Consider the following 25,586-nt stretch of genomic DNA (forward strand, 5'->3'; position numbering starts at 1 on the left):
ACACTCAGTTATCTTTCTGCCACATTGTCTACTTCTGGGCATGAAAGGTGGTGTTATCCTTTCCCACACTCCTATTTTTCATCATTACAACTATGTGGTTGTATCATTTGTAAATTTTTTGGTCATCACTGCCTTATTTTCCAGCCCTGGCTTTGGTTTTAATCATACTCCCTAAGCCTAGTAACTTTATGATTAGCATCTTAATTCTGAACCAAACAGGGTCCTGATTTTGATTTGTGATTAGATTTTTTCAGCTTGTAGCCCTTGCAGCAATATCCAGTAAAATGCATAGACTCAGACGCATAACCTCTGTGTAAAATATAGGAGTCTCCAAATATAACCTCCAAACTTGATGATCTTCCAGAACCTGATGAGCCTTGGGTAAACTGAGGGCCTGAACATGTACCACTAAAGGCCAAACCTTGGTACACCTGCAGGTACTCCACTGAGAAGCCCATTTACCTTGCAGTCCAGGCCTGTTTGGAAAACCAGCTGGTAGACCTCTCCTCCTTTCCCCACCTCCTTTTTTCTCCCTTCCTCAACTATTAATTATAATAACAATTCCACAGTTGCTGATAGGCTGTTTCCTGCAACTCTTGCATTATTGCTTTATATCGCATGAGCTTAATTTATACAGCTCAGTAAAAAACATATAGCATCTACTACATGCCAGAAAATATTTTGGAGATTCCCAAGTGATTCAGATACGATGTTCAAAGTTATTTAATTTTATACATGTTTTGCTTTCCTACCTTCAAAAAAAAAGTTGTTTAAGAGCAATGTACCTTATTCAACTATTTCTTACAGCCCAATGCCTTGTACAAAGTTGGTATTGAGTAAATACTTTTTGATCAGTAACCCATATTACTATGAAAAGTGTTGCTTTCATTTTTATCCTGAATGCCAGTATTATTTATAAGCTTCCCAAGTAATATAGATCATTGAAGATTAAAAATGTCCTAATTTTAAGGACATTTTGTAGGTTTATAGGGTAATAAAATATTCATGTTTGGCATATTAATTTCCTTTTGCTGCTGTAAGAGATTCCCACAAATCTAGTGGCTTAAAACAACCCAGATTTATTATCTTACAGTTCTGGAGGTCAGAGGTTTGACAGCGATTTCATTGGGCCAAAGTTAGTGCGGCTAGCTCTCTCTGGAAGCTCTGAGGAGAGGATTCATTTCCCTGTATTTTTCAATTGCTAGCGGCCACATACATCCTTTGTCTTGTGGCCCCTTCCTCTACCTTCAAAGTGCCTTGCTCCAGTCTCTGCTGGCATCAACACATCACCTACTCCTGTTTGGTCTAGTATCTCTCTCTGCTTCTGTCTTACAAGGACCCTTATGATTACATCATTGGGATCACCTGGGTAATCCAGGATACTGTCTCCATCTCGAGATTTTTAATTTACTACTATCTGCAAAATTGTTTTGCCATATAAAAAAACATTTGTAGAATCTGGGGCTTAGGATATAGACACCTTGGGGGTGGGTGGGCATTATTCAGTTTACTACACCTGGCTAATGTTAATTCAAACCAAAAGGCAAAAGTAGAAGAAAAATTACTTGAGATACAGACTCACTCAATTGTGCAGTACTCTGAAAGAAAATGTCCACAGATGAACAAAAGTAGTGAAAGCATTGGGGTTACAGAGGGCTCATCTGTTAGGTAGCAAGAGGAGCTTGGTGATGTATGATGATTAATTACAATCCACATAGGCTGTCTCAGGTGTAAAGACCACATAAGGCCAGAGATGGCATAAATGGTTTATTAGTTTCCATGATGGAGGCATCTTAAATGCATGTGTTCTAATTGTTCATTTTTCATCTTTTTGAGTATAACAAGTGTGGGTGATTATGTGTATGTTTGGCAAACCTAACTTTATGCAAGATATTTTTTCTTGAAAAGCTGTGTGCACATTAATTTTTTAATAAACAAAATAGTTAAATGAAATTTTCTTTTAAAAATTTTTTAAAGGTTTTATTAAAACAGAGCTAACCTACAATATTATATTAGTTTCAGGTGTACACAGTAGTTATTCAACATTTATGTACCTAAAGAAGTGATCACCATGATAAGTCCAGCAACCATCTCACACTGTACTATGTTATCACAATGTTATCAACTATATTCCCCATTGTGTGCATTACATCTCTATGACTTATTTGTTTTATACCTGGAAATTTGAACCTCTTATTCCCCTTCACCTTTCCCATCCCCTTTTTTAATTTTTCAGTTACAGTTGACATTCAATATTATTTTGTATTAACTTCAGGTATACAGCATAGTGGTTAGACATTTATATAATTTAAAAAGTGATCCCCCTTATTAGTTTAGTACTCATCAAACACCATGCACAGTTATTAAAATATTGTTGACTATATCCCTTATGCTATGCCCTACATCCCCATGACTATTTTGTAATAACCAATTTGTACTTCCTAATCCCTTCCTGTTTTTCACCCTTTCTCCCAATCTCCCTCTCATTTGGCAACCATCAAAATGTTCTCTGTATCTATGAGTTTCAGTTTTGTTTTATTTTGTGTGTGTATATATATGTTTTGTATGTATTTTTTGTATATTTGTTCTTTAGATTCCACATATGAGTGAAATCATATTGCATCTGTCTTTCCCTGTCTGATATACTGCACTCAGCACAATACTGTCCCGGTCCATCCATGCCACTGCAGACAGCGAGAGCCCATGCCTTTCCATGGCCGAGGAATATTTCCTTCTATAAATGTACCACCTCCTCTTTATCCATTCATTCATTGATGGACACCCAGGCTGCCTCCACATCTTGGACATTGCACACAATGCTGCAATGAACATATGGATACACATGTCCCCTCAAAATAGTGTTTTAGGTTTCTTTGAATAAATACCTTGATGTGGGATTACTGGGTCCGTCTTTGTTTCTTTTATAGCCTTTGTTTAAAGTCTGTTTTGTCTGGTATAAGTATTGCTACCCTAACTTTTTTTACTTTTATTTCTATTTTCGTGAAATATCTTTTTCCATCAGTATACTTTCAGTCTGTGTGTGTCTTTCGATCTGAAGTGAGTCTCCTATAGGCAGCATATGTAAGGGTATTATTTTTCTCATCCATTCAGCCATCCTATCTTTCCATTGAAGCATTTAATCCACTTATATTGAAAGCAATTATTAATAGATATGTAGTTATTGCTATGTTATTATTCATATATATATATATATATATATATATATATATATATATATATATATATATTTGTTTTGTTTTTTTGTTCTTTTTCTTAAAGAAGTTCCTCTAAGATTCCTTGCAATTCTGGTTTGCTGTTGATGAACTCCTTTAACTTTTTCTTGTCTGGAAAGATCTTTTTCTGTCCTTCCATTCTAAATGATAGCTTTGCTGGGTAGAATAATCTTGGTAGTAGGTCCTTGCTTTTCATCACGTTTAATATTTTGTGCCAATCCCTTCTGGCCTACAATGTTTCTGTTGAGAAATCAGCTGACAGTCTTATGGGAGCTCTCTTATAATTTACTCGTTGGCTTTCTCTTGCTGCTTTTAGGGTTCTCTCTTTGTCTTTAATCTTTGGCATTTTAATCATGATGTGTCTTGGTGTGGACCTCTTTGGTTCATCTTGTTTGGGATTTTCTGTGATTCCTGGACTTGTATATTTATTTCCTTCACCTAGTTAGGGAAGTTTTCCATCATTATGTCTTCAAATAAGTTTTCAATTCCTTGCTCTCTCTCTTCTCCTTCTGGTACCCTATGATGCGAATGTTGGTATGCTTGATGCTATCACAGAGGCCCCTTAAACTATCCTCATTTTTTAAAAACTCTTTTTTCTTTTTGCTGTTCTGTTTGGGTGTTTTCTGCTACCTTATCTTCCAAATCACTGAGTTGATTCTCTGCTTCATCTAATTTACTTTTGACTTCCTGTAATGTTTTCTTCATTTCAGTTATTGTATTCTGTATTTCTGATTGGTCCTTTTTTATGCTTTTTTATGTCCATTTTTATCTTTCCTATCTCTGTTGAAATTCTCCCTGAGGTCATTGAGCATACTTATAACCAGTATTTTGAACTCTGCATGTGGTTCATTGCTTATCTCCATTTTGTTTAGTTCTTTTTCTGGAGCTTTGTTCTGTTCTTTCATTTGGGACATGTTTTTTTGTTTCCCCATTTTGGCTGCCTCTCTGTGTTTGTTTCTGTATATTAGGAATGGCTGCTATATCTCCCAGTTTTGGTAGAGTGGCCTTATGTAGTAGGTGTGCTGTGGGGCTCAGTGGTGCAGTCTTCCTGGTCAACTAAGCTGGGTGCTCCAGGTGTGTCCCTTGTGTGGGTTGTGTATGCCCTCCTCCTATTGTACTTGAGACTTGGTTGCTATTTGCACATCAGTGGGAGGGATTGATTCTCAAGCTGATTAACTGTGAGGACTGGCTGTGACTACAGTGGAAGAGTTATGGTGCAGGGGCTGACCCTATGGAGCAGCATTTGCTTTAGCAGGGCTCTGGTTCCTGCCCAGTGTGCCCTTTGGGTGTGTCCTTCCCCAGAGGTGGGTGGGTAATGCTCTGGCTGGGTCTGAACCTTGCCACTAGATGTGCCAGCCCCGAGGCTTCCTGGGAGGGGTCCTACCACAGGTCAAGTTCAGCTGCAGCCTAGATTCTTCCTAGAGCCACCTGGAAGGAGTCCGAAAGCAATCTGCAGATGGCAACTGCTTACACTGGGCTTGGAGGTGCCTGAAGAAGCCAAGCCATGAACCGAGGCTGGTGGTCACTAGCGCCAGACTTAGGGCTACTCAGCCAGAGGTATGGGACACACTGAAGCCAGATGCCACTCGTATGGGTTTTGCGAATCTTTGATAAATTTTACAAAAGTCTGTAGCATGACTCAACAAGCCGTCTATACAGAAAAACCACTGGAAGTGGCTTGGGTGGTCCCAGAATTTGGGTGGGGCATGGTTTCAGGGAATCAGGGTGAATGACAGATGTTAGGCAGGTTGATGGAGTCTCAGATATGGTGTCTGCCTGTGTCTGCATGCCAGGAAGGGGGAGGGCTCAACAAAGAAACAATGGCTTCTGTCAGCTCCTGCGCCTGGGAGAAAACTGCCCCTCCAGCCTTCACCCAAAGCCAGACAATTCAGTTCCTCCCTGTATGTCCCTGGTGCCTTTCGAGCTGATGCCCCTGTGCTGGAGCTCAGAGCAAATGAGTCCATTGTTGAGTGAGTCTGTGCGTGGGCCCTTTAAGAGGAGTGCCTGGGAATGCAGCTGTCCTCTGTCTCACTCAGCCACTATCTCCACTGGTTTTCATAGCCAGAAGTTATGGGGATTTTCCCACCAGCACTGGAACCCTGGGCTGGGAAGTCCTGTGTGGGGCTGGGACCTTGTGCTACTCCAGGGGGGACCTCTGTACCCAAGATATCCCTACTGAATTTTAATAGTCATCCATGGGTGTGGGACCAGCCCAGTCCATGTTTTTGCCCCTCTTACCAGTCTTGAGGTGGCTTTTTCTGTATGTCCTTAGTTGTAGGGCTTCAGTTCTGCTAGACTTCAGACGATGCTCAATGATGGTTGTTCTATAGTTTAGTTGTAATTTTGATATGGTTGTGAGAAGAGGTAAGCAGGATGTTTACCTACTCTGCCATCTTGACTGGATCTCCTAAATGAACTATCTTAACCCTCACCCTTTAATGAGAACCTGAAAGCAAACTTTTCTAAAAAGTCAGTTATCAAGGTTAGTTAAGGAAGGATTATCTGGGTGCTTAAATTAGGTAAATTAGGAAAAATCTATTTTTTAAATTCAGATTAGTCGCTATAGTTTGCTAATGAGTACACTCTGTGGCATTCAGGTATTGTGGAAGGCAGTTTGCTCTGTGGTCGGACTTGTCAGCTAGTAGGCTGCATAATGCAAGAAAATATGTGACTAGATCATTCTTGACAATTAAGCATTATCCTCCCCCATTTAGTGTGCAAACACTGCAAAGGTAACACATTCAGTCACCACTGCCTTGAAGAGAGTGTGTTGCTCGTGTTCCTTCCTGCTATACCTAGAGGGACTGGGTATCGAGGTGGCCTTGAGAACTGAGGAGGAGAAAAGTGCTGCAGAAGAGGGGGACATGAGGTAATCAGGAGGATGCAGGAGGCTACAGTGGGGGTGCCGAGCACTAGCTTCATTGGCTGTCCAAGCCCAGAGCCAAGTGGCTACTGATGCCACAGCTGGGATGGAGGAGATCAAGGAAGTTCCCGAAGTCCCCTAAAATCTCACAAATCTGCCTTATCTTAAAAACTTAGTTCTCAGTGGAATAATCCCCCAGAGTAATACACTTATTTATTCCCATCTTGTAAACATGGCTGAAAAGAAATCTTTATATATAGCTCAAACTCATTTCTTGCTGAGTCTCCTATGGATGAATGATCCACGTAGTCCTTTCTTTCCTTCTCTCTTCCTCGTTGCTCTGTCAGAAAGCTTATTAACGTCTGTATATTCCTGGCTTTTCTCCTATATGAATGATTCAGAAACAAATTGAAATGTCAAGTTCTCTATAGCTTCCTGGTGATATTGAAATCTACCAGCTCCTATTAAATTTCCATCAAATAGTATTATTCAGGGACAAAAGATCAATTAATTCTTGTTCTTCTCATCCTGAAAAACACTGATCACACGAAACCCTGCTATGTGAGCTCTTTAATCAACGGAGTCAACAGAGCACTGGAACATGGGGGAAAATGAGACTCAGCATAGAAACTGGGGCCTTGCCTTTTTATTAACTCTGCATATTATATGAGGAAGGGAAGTTCAGAAGATTTGATTGATAATCACTCAAATATGCCATTTCATAAGAAAGAAGAAGTTACTTCCAGATTTTAGTGAATAGCTTTGGAAAAAAATATGACTTTTTTATGTGACATAAGCTACCTTTATACAAAGAGTAGCCACCCCTTTTATAGTAGGACTAATATAAAAGAAAAATACTTTTTCATCATTACTTCCAACTACTCCCTTGGCACGTTTACAAGGAAAGCTGGGCAGTTATTGTTTCCGTCTCAAGATAAATGTCAGGAGAAGTATCAATAAAAAAGTAATTATCATAATAATAATTATAATAACCCAAACCAAAATAATAACAATGGAAATAATAATCATAAAAAACATTATTACATCTTCTTTAGGTCTTTTACCCACTGAATCTTTTTAATGTGTAGGAGCTGTGGGTTTTCATCCATTCTGCCTAAAGCAGTAATTGCATTTGATTCGACCTGTACAATTTTACCCATAATATTAGAAGTAGAAGAGAGTCATGCAGTGTGCTTATTATTAAAGATGGAGATCAGTGCCTTATCATGGGGAGCCATCAGACTGTCACAAACAACTTCCTTTCACTCACTGTCAGACTGCTGTGATATTCAATCCAACTATGATTTAAGCCTAATGTCTGGCTCTGCTAACTGAGAAAACCACTTATTGGTCTTTACTTCTTAGGTTTTGATTTTGGATTCTTTCGTGACTTATTCTTTTACTTTTACCTCCTACATTCAGTAAATGCCATAATCAGAATAGAAACTATCCTGTACCCAGACAGAAATGTATCTTTGTAACAGATATAAGTAGTTTCCCCTGCTCTTCATTGCTTTGGTTTGCAAGGGTTTCTGTATCCTTGGATCAGGCCCTATGCTCTTGCTGATTGGTTTGGGGATAGTCATCTGACAGAAATGCTGTCAGCCACTGTCCTTCCATAGTTTTTCATGTGGTAATCAAGGGAGAGACTCCCCTCCTCTGGCTGTGAGAGCCACAAGAGCTTGGGTGTCGACATTCTCTACAACGTGAAGGAAACTGGTCTCTAGGAGAGAAGAAAGCAGCTATGAAAGACAAAGATAAGAAGAGTCTAGGCAGCATTCAACTTATCTCTGAGCTTTACCCTGCATTTCCTGCATTCAAGTGAGATTCCCCTATATACTTACAGCAAATTCCCTTCCCCCGACCAAGTTAGTTTGATTTGGGCTTTTGTCCTTTGTAAGTTAATGAATCTTGATGAATTGAATCTTATTCAGGTAGTGGGTCTTACTGTCATAGAAGTGTGACACAGTCAGTGATCAAAACCTTTGGTGGTGGAGTGGATTGCAAGTAATGTTTTCTTAATAAGGAGGAACTGAAATTCGTGAAGTTTTTACTGCTTTCATAGATTAGAGCACTGTCAAGGTTATATCTATAATTAAACATCATTTGTACTTTCTTACATTCTAACATGTTTTCTTGAGTGGGAGACAAAAGGTGAAGTTTCAGTGGTTGCCCTGGGAATTGTGTGGACTCTGGATATATCCTGTGTCATGCATCAGGAAGATGTGGCCTTGTAGAAAGAAAGACTGATATCCGTTGCATTAAGGTTGATGAGTACTGCAGCCCATTCTGGGTTCCAGAGTCTTCATCCCATTTTTTCATCGCATCTATCTGGTTTAGATATCCATCTTTTAGAGATTTATGAAGTGTTCTTTATGTCTTATAAAGCCGATAGTACATAATGAAATGTTTTTGAGGGAGTTTCTCTTTGAGTAGAAGTGCATTCATTCTTGAAAATCAGACATACGAGATCTGACAATTAAATTCGCAAACTTGTTGCAACAATGTTGCTAAACTTTTTTGATATCAGAGGGATTATTCATTATGAATTTGTACCAACGGACAAACAGTTAATCAATTTTATTATTTGGAAGTGCTAAAAAGGGCTGCTTGTGAAAGTTAGACGACCTGAACTTTTCGCCAACAATTTATGGCTCTTGCATCACAACAATGTACCAGCTCACACAGCACTGTCTGTGAGGGAGTGTTTAGCCAGTAAACAAATAACTGTATTGGAACACCCTCCCTACTCACCTGATCTTGCCCTCAATGACTTCTTTTTTTACCTGAAGAGAAAGGAAATATTCAAAGGAAGATATTTTGATGACATTCAGGACATCAAGGGTAATACGATGACAGCTCTGATGGCCATTCCAGAAAAAGAGTTCCAAAATTGCTTTGAAGGGTGGACTAGGTGCTGGTGTCGGTGCATAGGGGAGCATTGCTGAATATAGTAATATTCATCAATGAGGCCTATAGCATTTTTTCTAGGGTAAGTTTGTGAACTTAATTGTCAGACCTTGTATCTAGGTGTGTCTAATTGAATGGAGTGACAAGCTTCGGGAGTGTGTTTGCAACAGGGACTGAGATTATTCTAAGGAAAGAAACAGTCTGGCTCGACCCAATAATAAAATGTCAGCCATCTGCGAGTAGGATCTGGGGCCCCCATACAATGTGGTGGTCCAGTCCCCATGGCTTCTTATACTTCTGAGTGGTTCTACACATAAAAGAAAAAGGAAAGAAAATGAAATAGAAAATCCTCCAAATACCCTAAGACTTTAGAGCTGTTTTTTCCAAAACCTCTGTAAGACACTGTTATGCAGGGCAGGGTTCGTTTGGTTCTCTTCTCAAATCCAAAAGGGGAAGCAGGGCATTCTCCTCTCTGTGGCATGGAAGACAGCCTGGCTGCAGTATTTTGAGGATTCCTGAGATCATCTAAAGTTCTCTTCAAAGACAGAGGGAAAGGGAAGAGAGTGTCATGCTGAATTTGGAAATAGAAGATGATCTTGGCTTAGGAAGCAGGAAGGTAGAGACCCTAGATTCTTCCAACTCAATTTCTCTGTCATGACAAAATGGGCACCAACTAACTCTTTGTCTATGGAAATCCTGGCTATCCATGGAATCCAGAATTACCTCTATTAATATTCAAAGCAGAGCTGACATTTGCCATCAAGTGATGACAAACAACAGCCAGGATTGAGATGGATTTGGATTGTATAGCTGGACGCCTAGAGCTCCCAGCTGGTGAGTTGCGCAGGCTTGCCCTGTCATTTGATTAACCTTTCAACATGACTTATGTTTATAACCAGTTGAATTTTGGGGATCCTGTTTATTACATTGTGGTGGAGTTTTAATCTTCAGAGTTCTGTGAAGTTGCTACTACTTTTATTCCCATTTTACCAGCATGAAATTCTAAGATGAAGTAATTTGCTCAAAATCAACATAGCCAGCCAGTGTGAACTTAGACAGTCTAAGTCCATAACTTTCTCTTTTAAAAAGAAACAAAAACAAAACAAACAAACAAAACAAAAAAAAAAACAAGCAAAACCCAGAAAACTCTTCATTAATGTGTAACACACATATGGAAAAGTGTACATATGTTAGGTGTACAGATTGATAAACTTTCACAAACTGAACATGCATGTGTAACCAATACCCAGACGGAGACAGTGTCCTGAACTCTCTTCACACCTTTTTATGATCATTATCCCTGCCAGGAGCAGCTACCTTCTTCACTTCCAACTGCATAGAATAGTTTTCTGATTTTATACCTTATATAAATGGAATTATACTGTATTCTCTTTCATGTCTGGCTTTTTTTTACTTAACACGATGTTTGCAAGATTCATCCAGTTGTGGCATGTTGGTTCATTCCTATTGCTGTACAGTATTTCATTGTTTGAATATACTTTATTTATTCATTGTACTATTGGTTAGCATTTAGGTAGTTTTTAGTTTTGGCTATTGATGATAGTACTCTATGAATATTCTAATACATAATATTCTTTAGGTAAATATATTTACACATTTCTATTGACCAAGGAGTGGATATGCTGTATCATAGAGTAGGTGTATGTTTATCTTTAATAGGTACTGTCAAATAGCTTCTGAACTGATTGAACCAATTTGCTTTCCCACCAGCAGTGTACTTGTAGGTGAGGTGGTACATTGTTTTTCAAAATTCCTTTGAAGGACAAATGGGTAAAAAGAGAAAATGCGAAGAGCACTCTGGCTGAGAGGTGATCCATGAAGTGAGGGAAGATCTGAAAATTGCACTATGTGGGATTTTTGTTTAAATATTACTTACATATTTTGCTTTTTTTTTGGTGGAAGATTGTAGCTTAAGATGAATGATAAGTTTTCCGGTGCATGAAAAAAATTCAGACAAACTCAGACAAAGAAAATTCATGTATTCAGCCAAGTATTTCCTTTCCTTCCTGAATTCTCTCAAACATCTCACCTTCTCTGAATTTTTGTCAACTTTCCTTTGTGTTTTTGCAGTTGTTCTGACACCAGCTTGAACCTCCCCATTTTTGAACATATTCAACAATTACTCCAGGTTGATGGTTCTAACTTTTCTTAAGATCAGTCACCTAACTAAGGTTAGCAAATGGGCTACTAATTAAAGCTTATTTCCAAAATGGAAAATGCAGCATCCTAGCAATAAATAATTCTTCACATCAACTCAATATTAGAAAGGCTGCCAAGTGTACATTTGAAGATATTTTCTGGTGATTTTTTGACAGAATGGGATTTTGATATCATTGGGGTATAATCATCGGGGACTAATATAGAGGAGAAGATGTACAAAGATCTTCATTAAAGGGAATTTAAATAAGTGAAACATTCCAGTTTAATATTGGGTGACTTTTAAGTAGAAATAAATGTCTGAAAGGTTTGATTTTTAATATGATATAGTCTTTGAACTTCTAAGTGATCTTGTATTGAACTATGGCTTTGACTGACTTTTCAAAATTCTTGCAGCTCAAAAGATAAGGTTTCATTATTATTGTTTTTTAATAGATGGTAATATAACAACTGATTTAAAAAAAAATGATATACTCAGGCATATCAGGGAATTAAGTCTTTTTTTCGTTTCTGAGTTCAAATGGAAAAAGACTTGCAAGAAACAAAAGTTTTTTTCTCTTTAGTAATGAAATCTGTTTAGAAACCATATTCATAATATTTGACCATCTTCTTAAATAGATGGAAATGTATTCTAATTTTATATGTGAGTATAATGGTATATCAGATAGTTTTGTAAATCACATTGGACTATTATGATTGGAGAGGATAAAAAGGCATCCATCACTGGAATTAGAACTGATGAAATGTGGAAGTGCATAGTGGCAGGTGACAAGCTTACTTTGTTCCTCTCCCTCCTTCTATTCAGTCTGGCCACCTGGACTTCTTGGATCTCAGTGGTTCAGAGAAGGATATTCTCCTAAATTTGAGGGGATCACTCTTCTAGGACCTAGTGGTCTGGGTTATCCTTCTCTTTTGTATACGCTCTCTGTGTTCCTGGCTATATTTGTAAAGTTGGAGACAGAGACTTTCCTTTTGGTCTTCGCCATGGAACAAAAGGTTTGGCATGATAATTTGGTAGTTTGTAAACTTCTAGTAACCATAATCCTAAATATAACTCAGGAAGTGCTAAGAGGTGTCTCATTGAATCCCCTGAGTTCCAGACATAGTCCATCCTATTCACAACATGCAGCAGTAACCCAATTTCCCCTTGTTAATAAGGGTTAATTACCAGGCCAGTACAGTAGCCCCATTTTTTGCCTGTTGGTTCAGCAGCATGGAGAAGCCAGAATGGCTAAGTGGTAGTGTTAACTTCCAGTTCGCTGGGACCATGGTTGTATTCCCTGTTGGAAGCATTCCTTTTGGAGGACTGAGACTTCTAAATCAACAGAGCTTAAAGTTGTAGAGATGGGAAGGAACCATTACTTTGCTGATGAACCTGCAATGTGGGGAGGCTTCAGTGGGGAAAGCTCATCTCTGCTCCACTTGACTTCATCTTGTCTGGCGGTTGAGGCTGGTTGTTGACTGGGGAGATGAAATCAGCTGAGGCTGTGGCTGGAAGATGGTTATTTCTTGTGGCTGCTTGGCTTCCTCACAGCTTGGTAGCTGGGTAACCCAGGATAAGCATCTCAAGAGTGAGAGAGCATCAGGTAGAAGTTGTACCCTTTCTGTGATTTAGCTACGGAAGTGACAAAGCAATGCTTCTTCTGTACCTTATTGGTCAGTGCAGTCACAAGCTCCCACCCAAGGTCAGTGGGAGGGATCATAGACTCCACCTCTCAGCAGGAGGAGAGTCAGTCCCATTGTATTACTCTCATAGAGATTGTAGATGTTGATTTCAAAATATATCACTGTATTTCTAAATTGCCAAAGTGCTTTTTGGGCAAAGGTAAGTGGGTTAGTTTCTCTGATGCCTCCAATAGGGCACACTTTTGACTGTTTCTGACTCTGAATTTTTGCTAGTTGTATTATAGGTTTTTGTATTTTTTCTAGTTTGATAGTGAAAATATTTGTTTTAATTTGTATGCCTGATTAGTAATGAAGGTAATTATTACTTTATATGTTTGTCACTTTTTTGAGTTGTTTGCTGTCCACTAACCTATAGGAGCCAGCACTTTCTAATTATTTGCTATGAGTTCCTTAAAATTAAGGCTAATAGTCCTTTGTCGGAGTTTCTTTGGTAAATATTTTCCTATTTATTAAAAAGTTCAATTTATGAAAGTAGGTTAGGTACAAAAATTTCCAGTTTTATGTAGCCTTATCTACTAGTCTTACCATTTTTATCCTTTCTTCTAAGAAACTTTCAAATTATCTTCTAATTCATTTGTCAATTTTCTCTAGTGTTGAATTTACTTTTCAATTCTTTTATTATGGCTTTAAATTGGCAGTTTTCATCTTGGATTGTTCTCATTTATTTTGCCAATTTCAAAGATACATCCCCTTGAATATTGTAGACTACATTAATCTTACACGTAATAAAATATTCTTATGCCTCAATATTACTTTTGAGCAAAGAAGATATTGTAATCTTTTTCAAATAATGTTTGTTGTCTTTTCCCCACTTATGTTCTTTTTTTCTTTCTAGAATCCTTTCATGAAACCCAAATTTTTCCTTATTTGGCTCATGGTTTTAGAAGGGAATAGATTTACCCAATATTGCTTTATAATTTATAAAATTATCTAAGAGTCATGTTGTGATGTTAATCAATATTAAATATATCAGGAAGGTCCAACACCTCTCCCCCCAACTCTTGCCCCAGATCGAGAATGAAAGAAAAATAAGACCAAGTTATGATGATCACGTGACTATGGTAAAAGCTATCACCAAAAGCCCTGCTGGAGCCCAGCAGCCTGGGAATCAGGAGGGAGTCAAGGCCAAGGTGTTTGCGTCTGGCTATCATTATGTAGCAAAGAATCAGGAAGTCTTTCATCCACCCTCTTTCCTGGGTCTGTTTCTGTGTTGGGTATAGCCCCTTGCATCTGGAGCACGCTACAAGGGTTGTCTACATTAATGAAGAAACTCAGTGTTACAAGCATGCAAAAAGAAAAAAGAAATCAGCAAAATGACTTAGATGAAATTGGACACAAAAAATGACTTCAAGTGGGTTTGGACTTTAAAAGTGGTGATGCTGGGTTCTAAATAGTGAGGGCAGTTGCAAATCACAAGTCTTTACAAATATTGTATGAAAAGATGTTGGCAAAACCCTCTGCATACTGTGTCAGGAGCCCCATCCTCACATGTGCAGGACATGATAGACAAATATATAGGGATAGATAGATATAAACATTTATGTTTCAATAAATGAGCCAGCAATATTCTTAGCTAATTCTGTCCATACTTATTATTCAAAGGTTAACATAAAAGTGGGAAAATTTTTACAAAGCTAAAAATCATTATATATAGTTTATTTGAGAAATAATCTCCTCAGAATTGGTTATTACCACTATTAATGACTTGCTAGTTAGAATGTTAATGGTCCATAGCTAAAAACTGCTGGTAATGACTGATTTCAAAGGGATTATAGCTTAATTAATGGTACTCCACCTATCCTCAGTCATTTTTGTAAGTATCATTTTTATTGCCTATTTCAAGACCCTGAACCTTAGTTTATTACATCTGGAAGAATGTCACCAAGGCAGGTAAAATAGATAATAATTTTCTGATTGTGGTTAACTTTGCAATGTATAGACATTTCACTAAGTTATATCAATATTTCTTTGTCCCTTGCTGATAGAATGTCACCTGTGACTTCTGGGTGGGTTACAAGAATACAACTTAAAAAAATTGACTTACCTGTTTTTTAAAACAGGTACATTTTTACATGTGTGGATACATTTTTACACATCATCAATTTGGATTAGATGAGAAATGGGAAAAACAAGGCTTATGATAAGATGTTTCATTTTCTTTCGAGAACCTTCTTAGTCTATGCAGAAAATGCCATGTAGATTGTTATGTAACCTGGATTTTGGTTTCAGCTCAGCCTCAGAGTAGTTATTCAATTTTGATTTTCTGATTTTCACTTTCATCATTTAAAAATTTAGATTATGGACTAGATTGCCTCTTAGTTATTCTTAGCTATTAAATTCTATAATCATAAATCATAGTTTAAAAAGAGAGAACAGATAAGAATGTTTGTATTAAGAGATACAGAAAATATATTTTTTTCAACAAACTCCATGGGACATCCACATCATTCCCTATACTAAACATGGTCTTTTGAATATTGCTTGAAGTAAATGGGCCCCCACCTAGGGTTTGAAAAATGAAAACATTTTTGTTGTGACAGTGTTAAGTTTTGTGGACTTTGACCCAGCTCAATTTCTAACTGGCTGTGTAATTTAGGGCAATCCCAGCATCTAAAGTAGGCCAATATCATGAATTATATGATACAAGAGGATGAAACCTGATATTAATCAAAACACCTGACAACAGAAAAAATTCATTGAAATTTATTTTTCCACAAAAGCTGCGTAAGTAGCTGAAATTAGTAACTTTCTAAACCACATGTTTTATGTTGTGTAATTTGGAAACATGCCTTATAAAACTTGACTCTGAAAGACTTTTGGCTCATCCTCTAAGTTAGTGGTTGTCAAAGTATGGTCTAGGGACCCTGACGGTTCAGAGACTCTTTCAGGGGGTCCATGAAGTGAAACCCATTTTTTAAAAAATAATAATATTAGGATGTTGTTTGCCTTTTTCATTCTTGTTCCCTCATGAGAGTATGGTGGAGTTTTCCATAGGTTACAATACATGTGATATTATTATACGAGTATAATGACATGTATTGATATTCGGAAGATCTGCACAACTCAGTGAATCAATATTCTCCAAATAACCAATGCATGATGTTACAGAATTATGCATGGATAAAGGATTCTTTCAGAGTATGAGACAAACCAATAGATTTTAATGCAGCAGAATCTGAAAAGTTTACTGGTATGGTTTCAGATTTCACCTTGCAACTAATCATTAAGAAACTACCACTGGGTGAATTTGCATATGATATTAAAGAAGATTATCACAATTGTCTGAAAAATTTCTTAAAATAAGCCTTCCTTTCCAACTACATATGTGTGAGAATCTGGATTTTCTTCATATACTTCAATTAAAATGACATTGCAACAGATTGAAAGCAGAAACAGATATAAAAATCCAGCTGTGTTCTACTGAGGGAGACATTGAATTAAAAAAAGTGAAATAATGCCACTTTTCCATAAAATGTTTTTGTTTGACAAGATGTAGTGATTATTTTCATAAAAACATGTTATTTATGCTAACACTTAATAGCTTTATTATTGTTATTTAAAAATAAACTACTTAATGAAAAATTTAAAATTTCTATTTAAATTTTAACCTGGTAAATATTGATAAAACAATGCATATAAACAGAAACTCTTTGGGACCCCCAATAAATTTTACCTGTGTAAAAGGATTCTGAGACCAAATATTTTGAAAATTGCTGCTCTTAAGTCAGTTACATTTCTAAAGAACTATTTGCTGCCATTGTGAGCTTTTTAAAAAACGTACTTCAGACCCTGAGACAATTTCCAGAGAGGACTTCTGAAAGTTCCTGAGGTGTGGCACATAAGTTATCTTGGCTTCCCAAGATAACTATTTAAGTGGGTAAGACTTATTTGGATATAGAATTCTGGTATGTTTCAGAAAAATAAAAAAAAATAAAAAATCATCCTTGTAGTGTGTAGAGTCACATCTTTTGGGTTGCCACTGGAAAATGAGAAAAAATATCATATGTAGAAAGAAAATTGGCTCACCTGCAAATGAGTGAAACAGATAATTAAAAGTGATGTGACCTTGTTACTTCTGGAGACATGTATGGTAAGTCCTGGGATATGACCCTTGTGCTTCTCTGGAGACTTGGATCCCTCTGAGTTCAGAGCCCTGAATCTATTTTATGAGCAGAAGACCTTCCTGATCTCCTACTTAGAAAAGGAAGCTATTTTCAGAATGCACCACTGCAGTCTCTGTGAAGGGGCATTTTCAGTCTAGGTTAACCTTTGTCTCTCAGAGCAGAGGAGCTATGCGAATACTACAGCAGGAGCAAACCATGACACTTTCTTTCTTCTTTCCTTTAAAATACTGAATCATCAGTACACTTGACTATATGACACAGCTATGAGGTAAACTCCGTGAAAAGCTTTTCTACCTTGATAGCAAAATCACCTTCTGGAAAGAGAAAAAAGGTGGAGTTTTAAGTTCCATATTTATAATACTTTCAGCCTGTATATAATTGCAACTGATGAAAGAGAAGATCACATTTGTTATTTACCATGCAAACATCCATAGCTGGAATCCTGCAGAGAGATTTATCTCCTTTTTCTGTGCTTTGGCTTTTAAACAGAGTGAGAAGGTAATTAAACAATGCAAGAAGTTCACACTAAAATACTGATCACATAGTGTTTGTTACCCATCTGTGGAGCGTTTGAATTTAAAAAGGGGTCTGAAGTGGGTATCCAACTAGAGTAAACAATCCAGAAAAGTTTTTTCAATAAAGGAATGAATAACTGTAAAGGGCTAGGCCAAGGGTGGGTACTGCCTTTCCAAGGTTATTCACATCACACGACATAGGGGAAAGCCTAGTACTAAAACAAAAATAAAATAAAAAACGGAAAAATATTTAAACAAAAAAAGCCTGCTAATAAAATTGGTAACCCTCCTCTACCTATCCATAGCTGATTCTAAGTCCTCTAACTTTATAGGTTTTTTTCTTTCATGCCCCAGTCCAGTGCCCAAACCTGTGTACACATGAGAATTACTAGGGGGACATTTAAATTCTTTAGTAGAAAATAATACATTTTCATAATAAAAATATTCAAATGATTCACAGTAGTGTTAAATAAAATATAAAATTCTTAATCCTTTCCTATTCCCTAGCTATCTACCTTTATTTAAGCTTGCCTCTTTCCCTCCCACCTTCTTTTCTCCCTTCCTCCCTCCTTCTCTCCTTTCCTTCCTTCCTCCCTCATCAAATATTTATTAAGCATCTACTACATACCAGCCGCTGTTCCAATTGTGGGGACGCAATGAACAAAACAGACAAAATCCTTGCTTAATGGGGCTTGGGGCTTGCTATAACTTTGGAAATAAACAAATAAAAATATATCATCAGATAGAAAGTATGAAGAGTTACAAAAAAAGAAAAAAAAGGAAAAAAAAAGGAGCATAATGGGCATGGGATGACTGGGTGGAGGGAGCTCGTTAAGCCAGAAACTTGAAAAGTTTCAGTTTTAGTTTTTCCTGATGGCTGCTGCCATAATTCTGAGTGATAATGCTTGCAAGTCCATTTCTTGGTTTATTATCTTTAGTCATTATGTATTGATTCCTCATCATGACAGTTGAGGGATTTAGCTCTAGTAATTGTTCTCTATCACACCTCTCCCAACTTCTGTTAGTTATATTGTACCTTACTTAGACCTTTCATTGTTTCCTTTTATAACTTCAACCTCCATTCTTATTTGGGCATGTTGTACAGCCTCTTTGATTCTGGGAAGCATTATAAAACCTCATCTTCCTGGGCTGTACTCTACATGTACAGAATGAATTTCTCTGAAGTGCGATTTGTTGTCTACATTTAAAATCTATATTTAAAAACAGAATCTCTCGGATGGTTCTAATGATCATCCAAGTGGTAACAGTTGCCATAGGTTGTATCTTCTTTTCCTCCAGAAATTAAGCAGACCTATCCTCCATGCCTTAACTCAGTGTTTCTTCAGACTTCTGCACCTTACATGCTCATATGGTTCATAGGTATGCAACTGAAATCAATCTTTACAACATATTTTAAAATATTATTAAATTCTTGAATATATATTTTAAAAATATTTTTGCTTTAAATGAAGACATTTTATACAATACTGTCTTTTTTTTTTTGCTTTAAGTGATGATGTACATAAGATGTAAGAGATACATTAATGACAGAGTAACCCATCAAGCTAATGTGGTCTTGTGTAGGGTGAGGTCCTTTTGGAATCAGAAGGAAAATACACAGAAAAAAGGAAAGTCAGATGTTTTCTGGAATAAGAGAGAACTTCAGACAGTTGGAGGCAGTAATGAGCTCAAATAACAATGCTGTCAGTCAGGGTTTTAGTTCAATCACAGAAAGACTCTGGTTGATTTTGAGCAGAAAATGAATTTGTTGAAAGAATTTGGGGCAGCTCATGCAATCACCTGGAAGGCTGGACATCAAGGTAAGAGTCTGGGCAGCAGCCAGGACTGTTGTCTGGAATCCCAGAGAAGCGCTGATCCTGTCAGAGCCCTGTTTCTGCAGCTTATACCATGGATCCAGCTGACATCTGGCCCTCTAAGTGCAGCCGGCACTACACCATTGTTTATTCCAGCAATCTCTGTTACTATCTGTAACTGCTACTGCTTCCAGAGAGATCCCTCCAGTTCTGTCTTGTTTGCATCCTACAAACAAGCTACAGATTTAGTCCAGGCAGGTGTGTTTGTGTAGCAGAACGTGGGTCTTTTCCCACACCCAGCTGCAACGAAGGCTGGGAAGGCAAATACCTGGCGTCGTCAGCTCCTCTAGTAGGACCAATAAGATGGACAATTCTACAAATATAAGAAGATTCAGATGCAGGGTGGTCAAATGTCCACTATGGCGACTCAGTGCCAAAGGGAGATCCAACTAAGTAGCATGATGACTATGAATGCAATTCAACTATTTCATGAGGGCTGCCAAATATTCTAGTGCTTGAAAAGTGTGGCTTGAGCCCCAGAAGGATGAGAACCACTCTTTTCATCTGTATGCATAGCCTAAACTTCTCCTTAAGCTAAAACTCTAACTATAAGCACCTGAAAAATAGGGATGGTGCCTTCTCTTGGCCTGGTGTATCACTCACATGGCATTTATCAATACAAAACAAAGCAAAGCAAAGCAATAACCAAACTACCTTATAGCTAGATATTGTGTGTGTGTGTGCCTGTGTGTGTGGTGTGGTATGGTGGGGGGAAGGAAAAGGTCATGTCTCATTCAGAAGATGCATTAGTTCACTAGTTCTGTCATAAAATACCACACGCTGGGTCGTTTAAACAGCAGAAATTTGTTTTCTCAAAGTTTGGAGGCTAGAAGTCCAAGATCATTGTATCAGTCTGTTTTTTTTTTTTTTTCCTGAGGCCTCTCTCTTTGGCTTGCAGATGGCTGCCTCTTCACTGTGTCCTCACATGGGGTCTTTCCTCTGTGCAAGCACCCCTGCTATCTCTGTGTGACCTAATCTCCTCTTATTATAAGGATACCAGTCAGAGTGGATTAGGGCCCACTCATATCACCTCATTTAACCTTAATTACCTCTTTAAAGACCCTTCTGCAAATATAGTCACAATTCTGAGATACTGGTGGTTAGAGTTTCAACATATGGATTTGGCAGGTTGTGGGGGGGAGGGGGATGGGGACACAATTCAACCAGTAATAAAAGAACAAAGAGCAGCACTGGAGAAATCAGGGAGATGATCTAGTCTGAACCTTTCATTTTGAGAAGCCAGCCTTCATTCACTCTTCCTCTCACAACAGCAGCCTGTGTTTCTCTACATGACCAACTCTGCCTCATCTCTTCAGAGGAAGTTGTTGTCACCCATAAGCTCATCCATGTGCATCAGATTCTCAACTCTATGGGGCTTAGTGCACTGAGTAGCACATGATCATATTGGAACAATGAGATGCAAAGAGACATATTGGATATTAGCAAAGAAGGCAGGTGCTCTTTCTGCTGAGATGGCAACCAGCGAGGATGCTATGAGCCAGACGAGGGATCACCATGTGGTGCCTGAGAATGGAGCTAACATGGTGTAAGGCAAAGCCAAGAGACGGAGAATCTTAGTGACATTGTTCAAATTCTTGGATAAAGTCAAACCCAATGTCAAAATGGTGCCTTGGTATCATAATGAGTTTCCTTTTCTGTTTTAGCCTATACGAATTGGGTATTCTGTCATACCCAACACTTCTGAAGCATGTGCATTCTGTTAAGATACAAACTCTTTCATTTTAGGTGAGAATAAAGAGATTTGAGTGTCCAGGACCCACAGTGGAAAAACCTAGACATGCAATCATTTGCTTTCTACATCTTTGAATACTCCATGGCACAGTTTCTTGCTCACTAAACTCAATTTCAACAAATGAAAGAATATATTTAATTTTAATTTAAATATTTTAGTTTAGCTCTTTTAAAAACAAGTGTTGCACAATTGATGTCTCTATAATTCTAACATTGTGGATGTGATCAACATACTCTTTATCAAGGTAGCATTAAGCTAATTTCAATGCTAAAGTAGGCTGATTTTTGAATCCACTTTAGTGAGATGGTTTAATAAGGTAGACCCATCCTACTCACTCTCTGTACTCGATGCAAATTAATAACCCTCAGCACGCTCCTTCCCTTGGCATCTCCAGGCTCCTGAAGCATGTGCATCCTATCTCTCAGCCCACACCTTGCACTTGCACAAATGATTAAGTACCGAGAGAGCTCATTTCTCCTAAGTGGGGCTGCAGTGTTGTTTCTTAGAAGAAAAACATATGGGTGAACCAGCACTCACCCAATCTAAATGTATTGACGTTTCACATATTTGCTATACATCTACCATTTATTCACTAAGGTAAAAAAAAAAAAAAAAATGAAGAGGATGCTAGTTTAGAAAAAAAAACAAAAAACAAAAAACTAGACCATCAACACAAATAGTCAAGAATTGAGAGAGGCTTTATATTTATGTAAAACCTTTCTCTCCAAATAAAAGGACAAAGAGAGATTAAAGAATATTGAGAAATCACTGATAGGTCTGCTGTTTAAATTTAACCTTATGTCTAAAAATGTACCATCTCGCACAGCACATGGTTTTATGAGTCCGGTCTCCCTTCAAGGAGATAAAAATAAATGAAATCAGCATTCTTTCTAACTCCCCTTGCATAAATTATTACTTACCCTAAGCAAGATGACTGATGATTTCTAAAGCTCTTTTAATTATATGCTAAACTGATTAGTGGCTGAAAGGATGTCCTTTTAGAGCAATGAATTGGGATTATTCCAGGAATACCTGTATGTTGAGCCAGGGGGGTGAGGAGTAAGGAGAGGCATATTCTACTCCAAGAACAGTGAACATGAGCAAGGTCTATACTCTAAATCAGCAGGAGCCACCGATACCTTAATAAGTAATTGGAACATAGCAAAATTTTTGACAGAGTAGGTTTTTTCACCATTATCTGAGGTGGCTTTACAAGAAATGACCAAAAGAGGATTATTCAAATATTAAGGACTTCAAGAAAAAAAAAAAATCCTGCTGTCTCCTATGTGAAAACAAACAAAAAAACCTAGTAGGTTTAGTATGAAGGATTTTAAATACAGCAAGCATTTTCCCCAAGCAGAAGCACTTAAATGAGCTTCAGTAAGAACATCAAGTGAATTGAAGGAGTTATTTTGATAATACCTCTAAAAAGAAATATCCTGGAAATTAAGGTAGAAACTGGTTCTTGAAAGTTCATTTTCTCTAAAGAATTATCTGCTTAAATTTTTTTTATTTGATAATGTTGACTTGTCTTTGGGATTTCGTATTTTCTCAAAACTCGTGCCTTTTATTCATAGAAGGGGTTTCAGTCTTCCTGAATCAGGATAGAGAGTGTGTAATAGGAAGAATTGCAAATCACATAAGGTTGCTGAATACAATTAATTTTATGTTATCAACAAAGCAGAATATCTGCTATGAACAAAACAGCTGATAAATACTGTGGTAAAATTCTAAATATGTCTCCCCTGCCCTGCCCCAGGATTCCCGCACCTTAGTTATTCAATCAAACACAAATGTAGGCACTGCTAGGAAAGGACTTTGCTGATGGAGTTAAGGTTACTCATCAACTGATCTTAAAATAGAGAGAGTATCCTGGATTATTTAGGTGGGGCCAGTGTAATCACATGAGCCTTCAAAAGCAGAGGAGGAAAATTAAAAAGTGGGATTAAATATTTGGAGGTGATGGATAGGTTGATGGTATAGATTGTAGTGATGGTTTCATGTATGTATACTTATCTCCAAACTCATCAAATTTGTATATATTAATTATGTAAGCTTTTTGTATGTCAGGGAAAAAAAAAGGGAAAATAAACAGAGAAGAAAAACAGAAGAGTTAGAAAGATGTGGTAGAAGAAGAAGTAACAGACGAGTGATGCAAAAAAGGGGGTGTCAGAGAGGTTATGTATGTGAGAAGGACTTGACCTTGACCATTGAAGATGGAGGACTGGGGCCAAGAGCCAAAGAATGTGAGCATTCTCTAGAGGCTGAGAAAGATACCCCTCCCCATAAAACACAGCAAGGAAATGGAGACTTCAGTCCTCTAGCAGCGTGGAGCTGAATTCTGCCAACATTATGAATGAACCTGGAAGCTGATTCATCCCCAGAGCCTCCAGAAAGGAACAAGTTCCTGTCTATGCCTTGATTTTGACCTTGTGGTATCCTGAGGAGAACACAGCTTAGCCAACCTGGACATCTGACCTACAGATACTGTGAGAAATTAAGCCACTAGGTTTGTGGTAATTTGTTACAGCAGCAATAGAAAATGAGTGCAACTGCAAAGGAAGTCAGTACTACAGAATTAATCCTCCACTCCTAGCACATCAGAGATGCTCAAAGAATGTCTTCAAAGCATTCTGATGCAACAAAACCTAAAACAAACAAAGCAAACATACCAAACACGATGATAAAGCTGGACTAGCCTTCTATCCTCAGGAAAAGTTTTATCTATTTAGCAAGAAAAACATATATTTAAAAAAAGATGATTCTTTTCCAAAGATCCTGCTTCTTGAATAGAGATTATGACTGTTATTTCAGAAGAAAAAACTAAAAACTAGTCCCCCTTTTCCATTTCCTTCTAGTATACACTGCACTCATGGTGGATATTTTATCAAAAATAACCACCTGCTATGATTTTGCATCCTGGAGATATTGATTTAGAGATTTTTTTTTTTGAGTCTTGGATTTCAATTCTCATTTTGCTGCTTTTTGGTTAAGTAAGTTTGGGAAAGAAGCTTTTCCATATCTTGGCTCCTCTCATGGGTAAGATGAGGATAAAAATTCTTACTTACACAGCATTGTTGAAAAAATTAAAAGAAATAATACATGTTTTCAAATACTGCTGGCACATAGTAGGCTTTCATCCAATAATAGTGATTCGTTTTAGTATAAGTGAATTTGTCCCTTGACTCCTGACGCTTACTCTGGATTACAGTCCAGTTTAAGTTACACAGTTGGGAAGAATATTTCTCAAACGCCCTGTATTGATTATTCTTTTTTCTGACCATTTTTAGTCAAGAAGTTTCTTTTCATATTTGATAATGACTTTTGTTTCTCCAACGTGACAATATTCTTTTTAAACAGGAACTACAGGCACATAGTAGACTCTCTATAAGACATACTTGTAGTTTAAAATTCTTTGTGATGTCGTTTTCACTTGACTTCATTATGTATGCTTGTGTGTACATTTGCTTTATTTTCCCTGCACCAGGAATGCCAAAAACTGTGAAGAAAAAGAATCCATCCTCACTGGACATGCAGCCAAGTCCCCAAGCTACAGTGCCAGCAGTCTCAAGAGAGAGACTAATCATGAAAGAATGCCAGCATAATTTCACAGGCCCATGAGATTTGGCTTGTTCAGATAAATTTTAGATAAACATCTGCACTTTTGGTGGCCTATCCAAACCCAATCCACACAACCAGCCCAGAGAGTATCATCCATCACCACACTGGCACCAGTGAGAATTTGCCCTGATGGGGATTTATTGCAGGAAATTAACTCTTCTCTTCTGTAAAATGATTTGTTTCAAATCCAGGTATCTTCACTCCTACTGAAAACTCCAGTGGTGAGATACACAGCTTTCTGAATTTTCACTGTGCATTTTAATTGGGCTCCCTTTCAGTCGTTAACATGTTTCACTACTTTGTGGAGAAGATAAGAGGGAAAATCTGATTCACCCTTAGGGAGGATTTCAGAAGGAAATTGTAAATTTCTTTAGAATTATTGATCAGTACCTATCCTGAGCGTGCTTATACTTTGAGGTTTTTCTATTTCACGCATTCATAGATATTTCCTCCTTATTTCCCTCATTTCTCTATCTTTTCTTGAAGTTTCATTGTTTCATAATTTTAGGTGGTATTTTTATCTTTCCTGACTCATAACATCTTTGAAAATATATTGTGTGTAATCTCAGTATTTATACCGGGGGTGCCAAAAAGTGTATACAAGTGGACACTTTGGTCAACGTTGATCAAGAAGTAGTTCTTCATAATCAGAAGTGTCTGGACGCTGATGGTAACCACTTTGAGCACCTCTTGTAATTGTAGAAGTTAAATATAACTTGTATCCACCTTTTGTTATTGGTACATATTGAATATTACAATTTTAATAGCTTTTTTCTTTCTTAAAATTCGTATACATTTTTTAGTCAATCTCTGTATATTTAATTCACTG

The sequence above is a fragment of the Rhinolophus sinicus genome, linkage group LG02, assembly GCF_036562045.2.
Source record: "Rhinolophus sinicus isolate RSC01 linkage group LG02, ASM3656204v1, whole genome shotgun sequence".
Taxonomy (NCBI): Eukaryota; Metazoa; Chordata; class Mammalia; order Chiroptera; family Rhinolophidae; genus Rhinolophus; species Rhinolophus sinicus.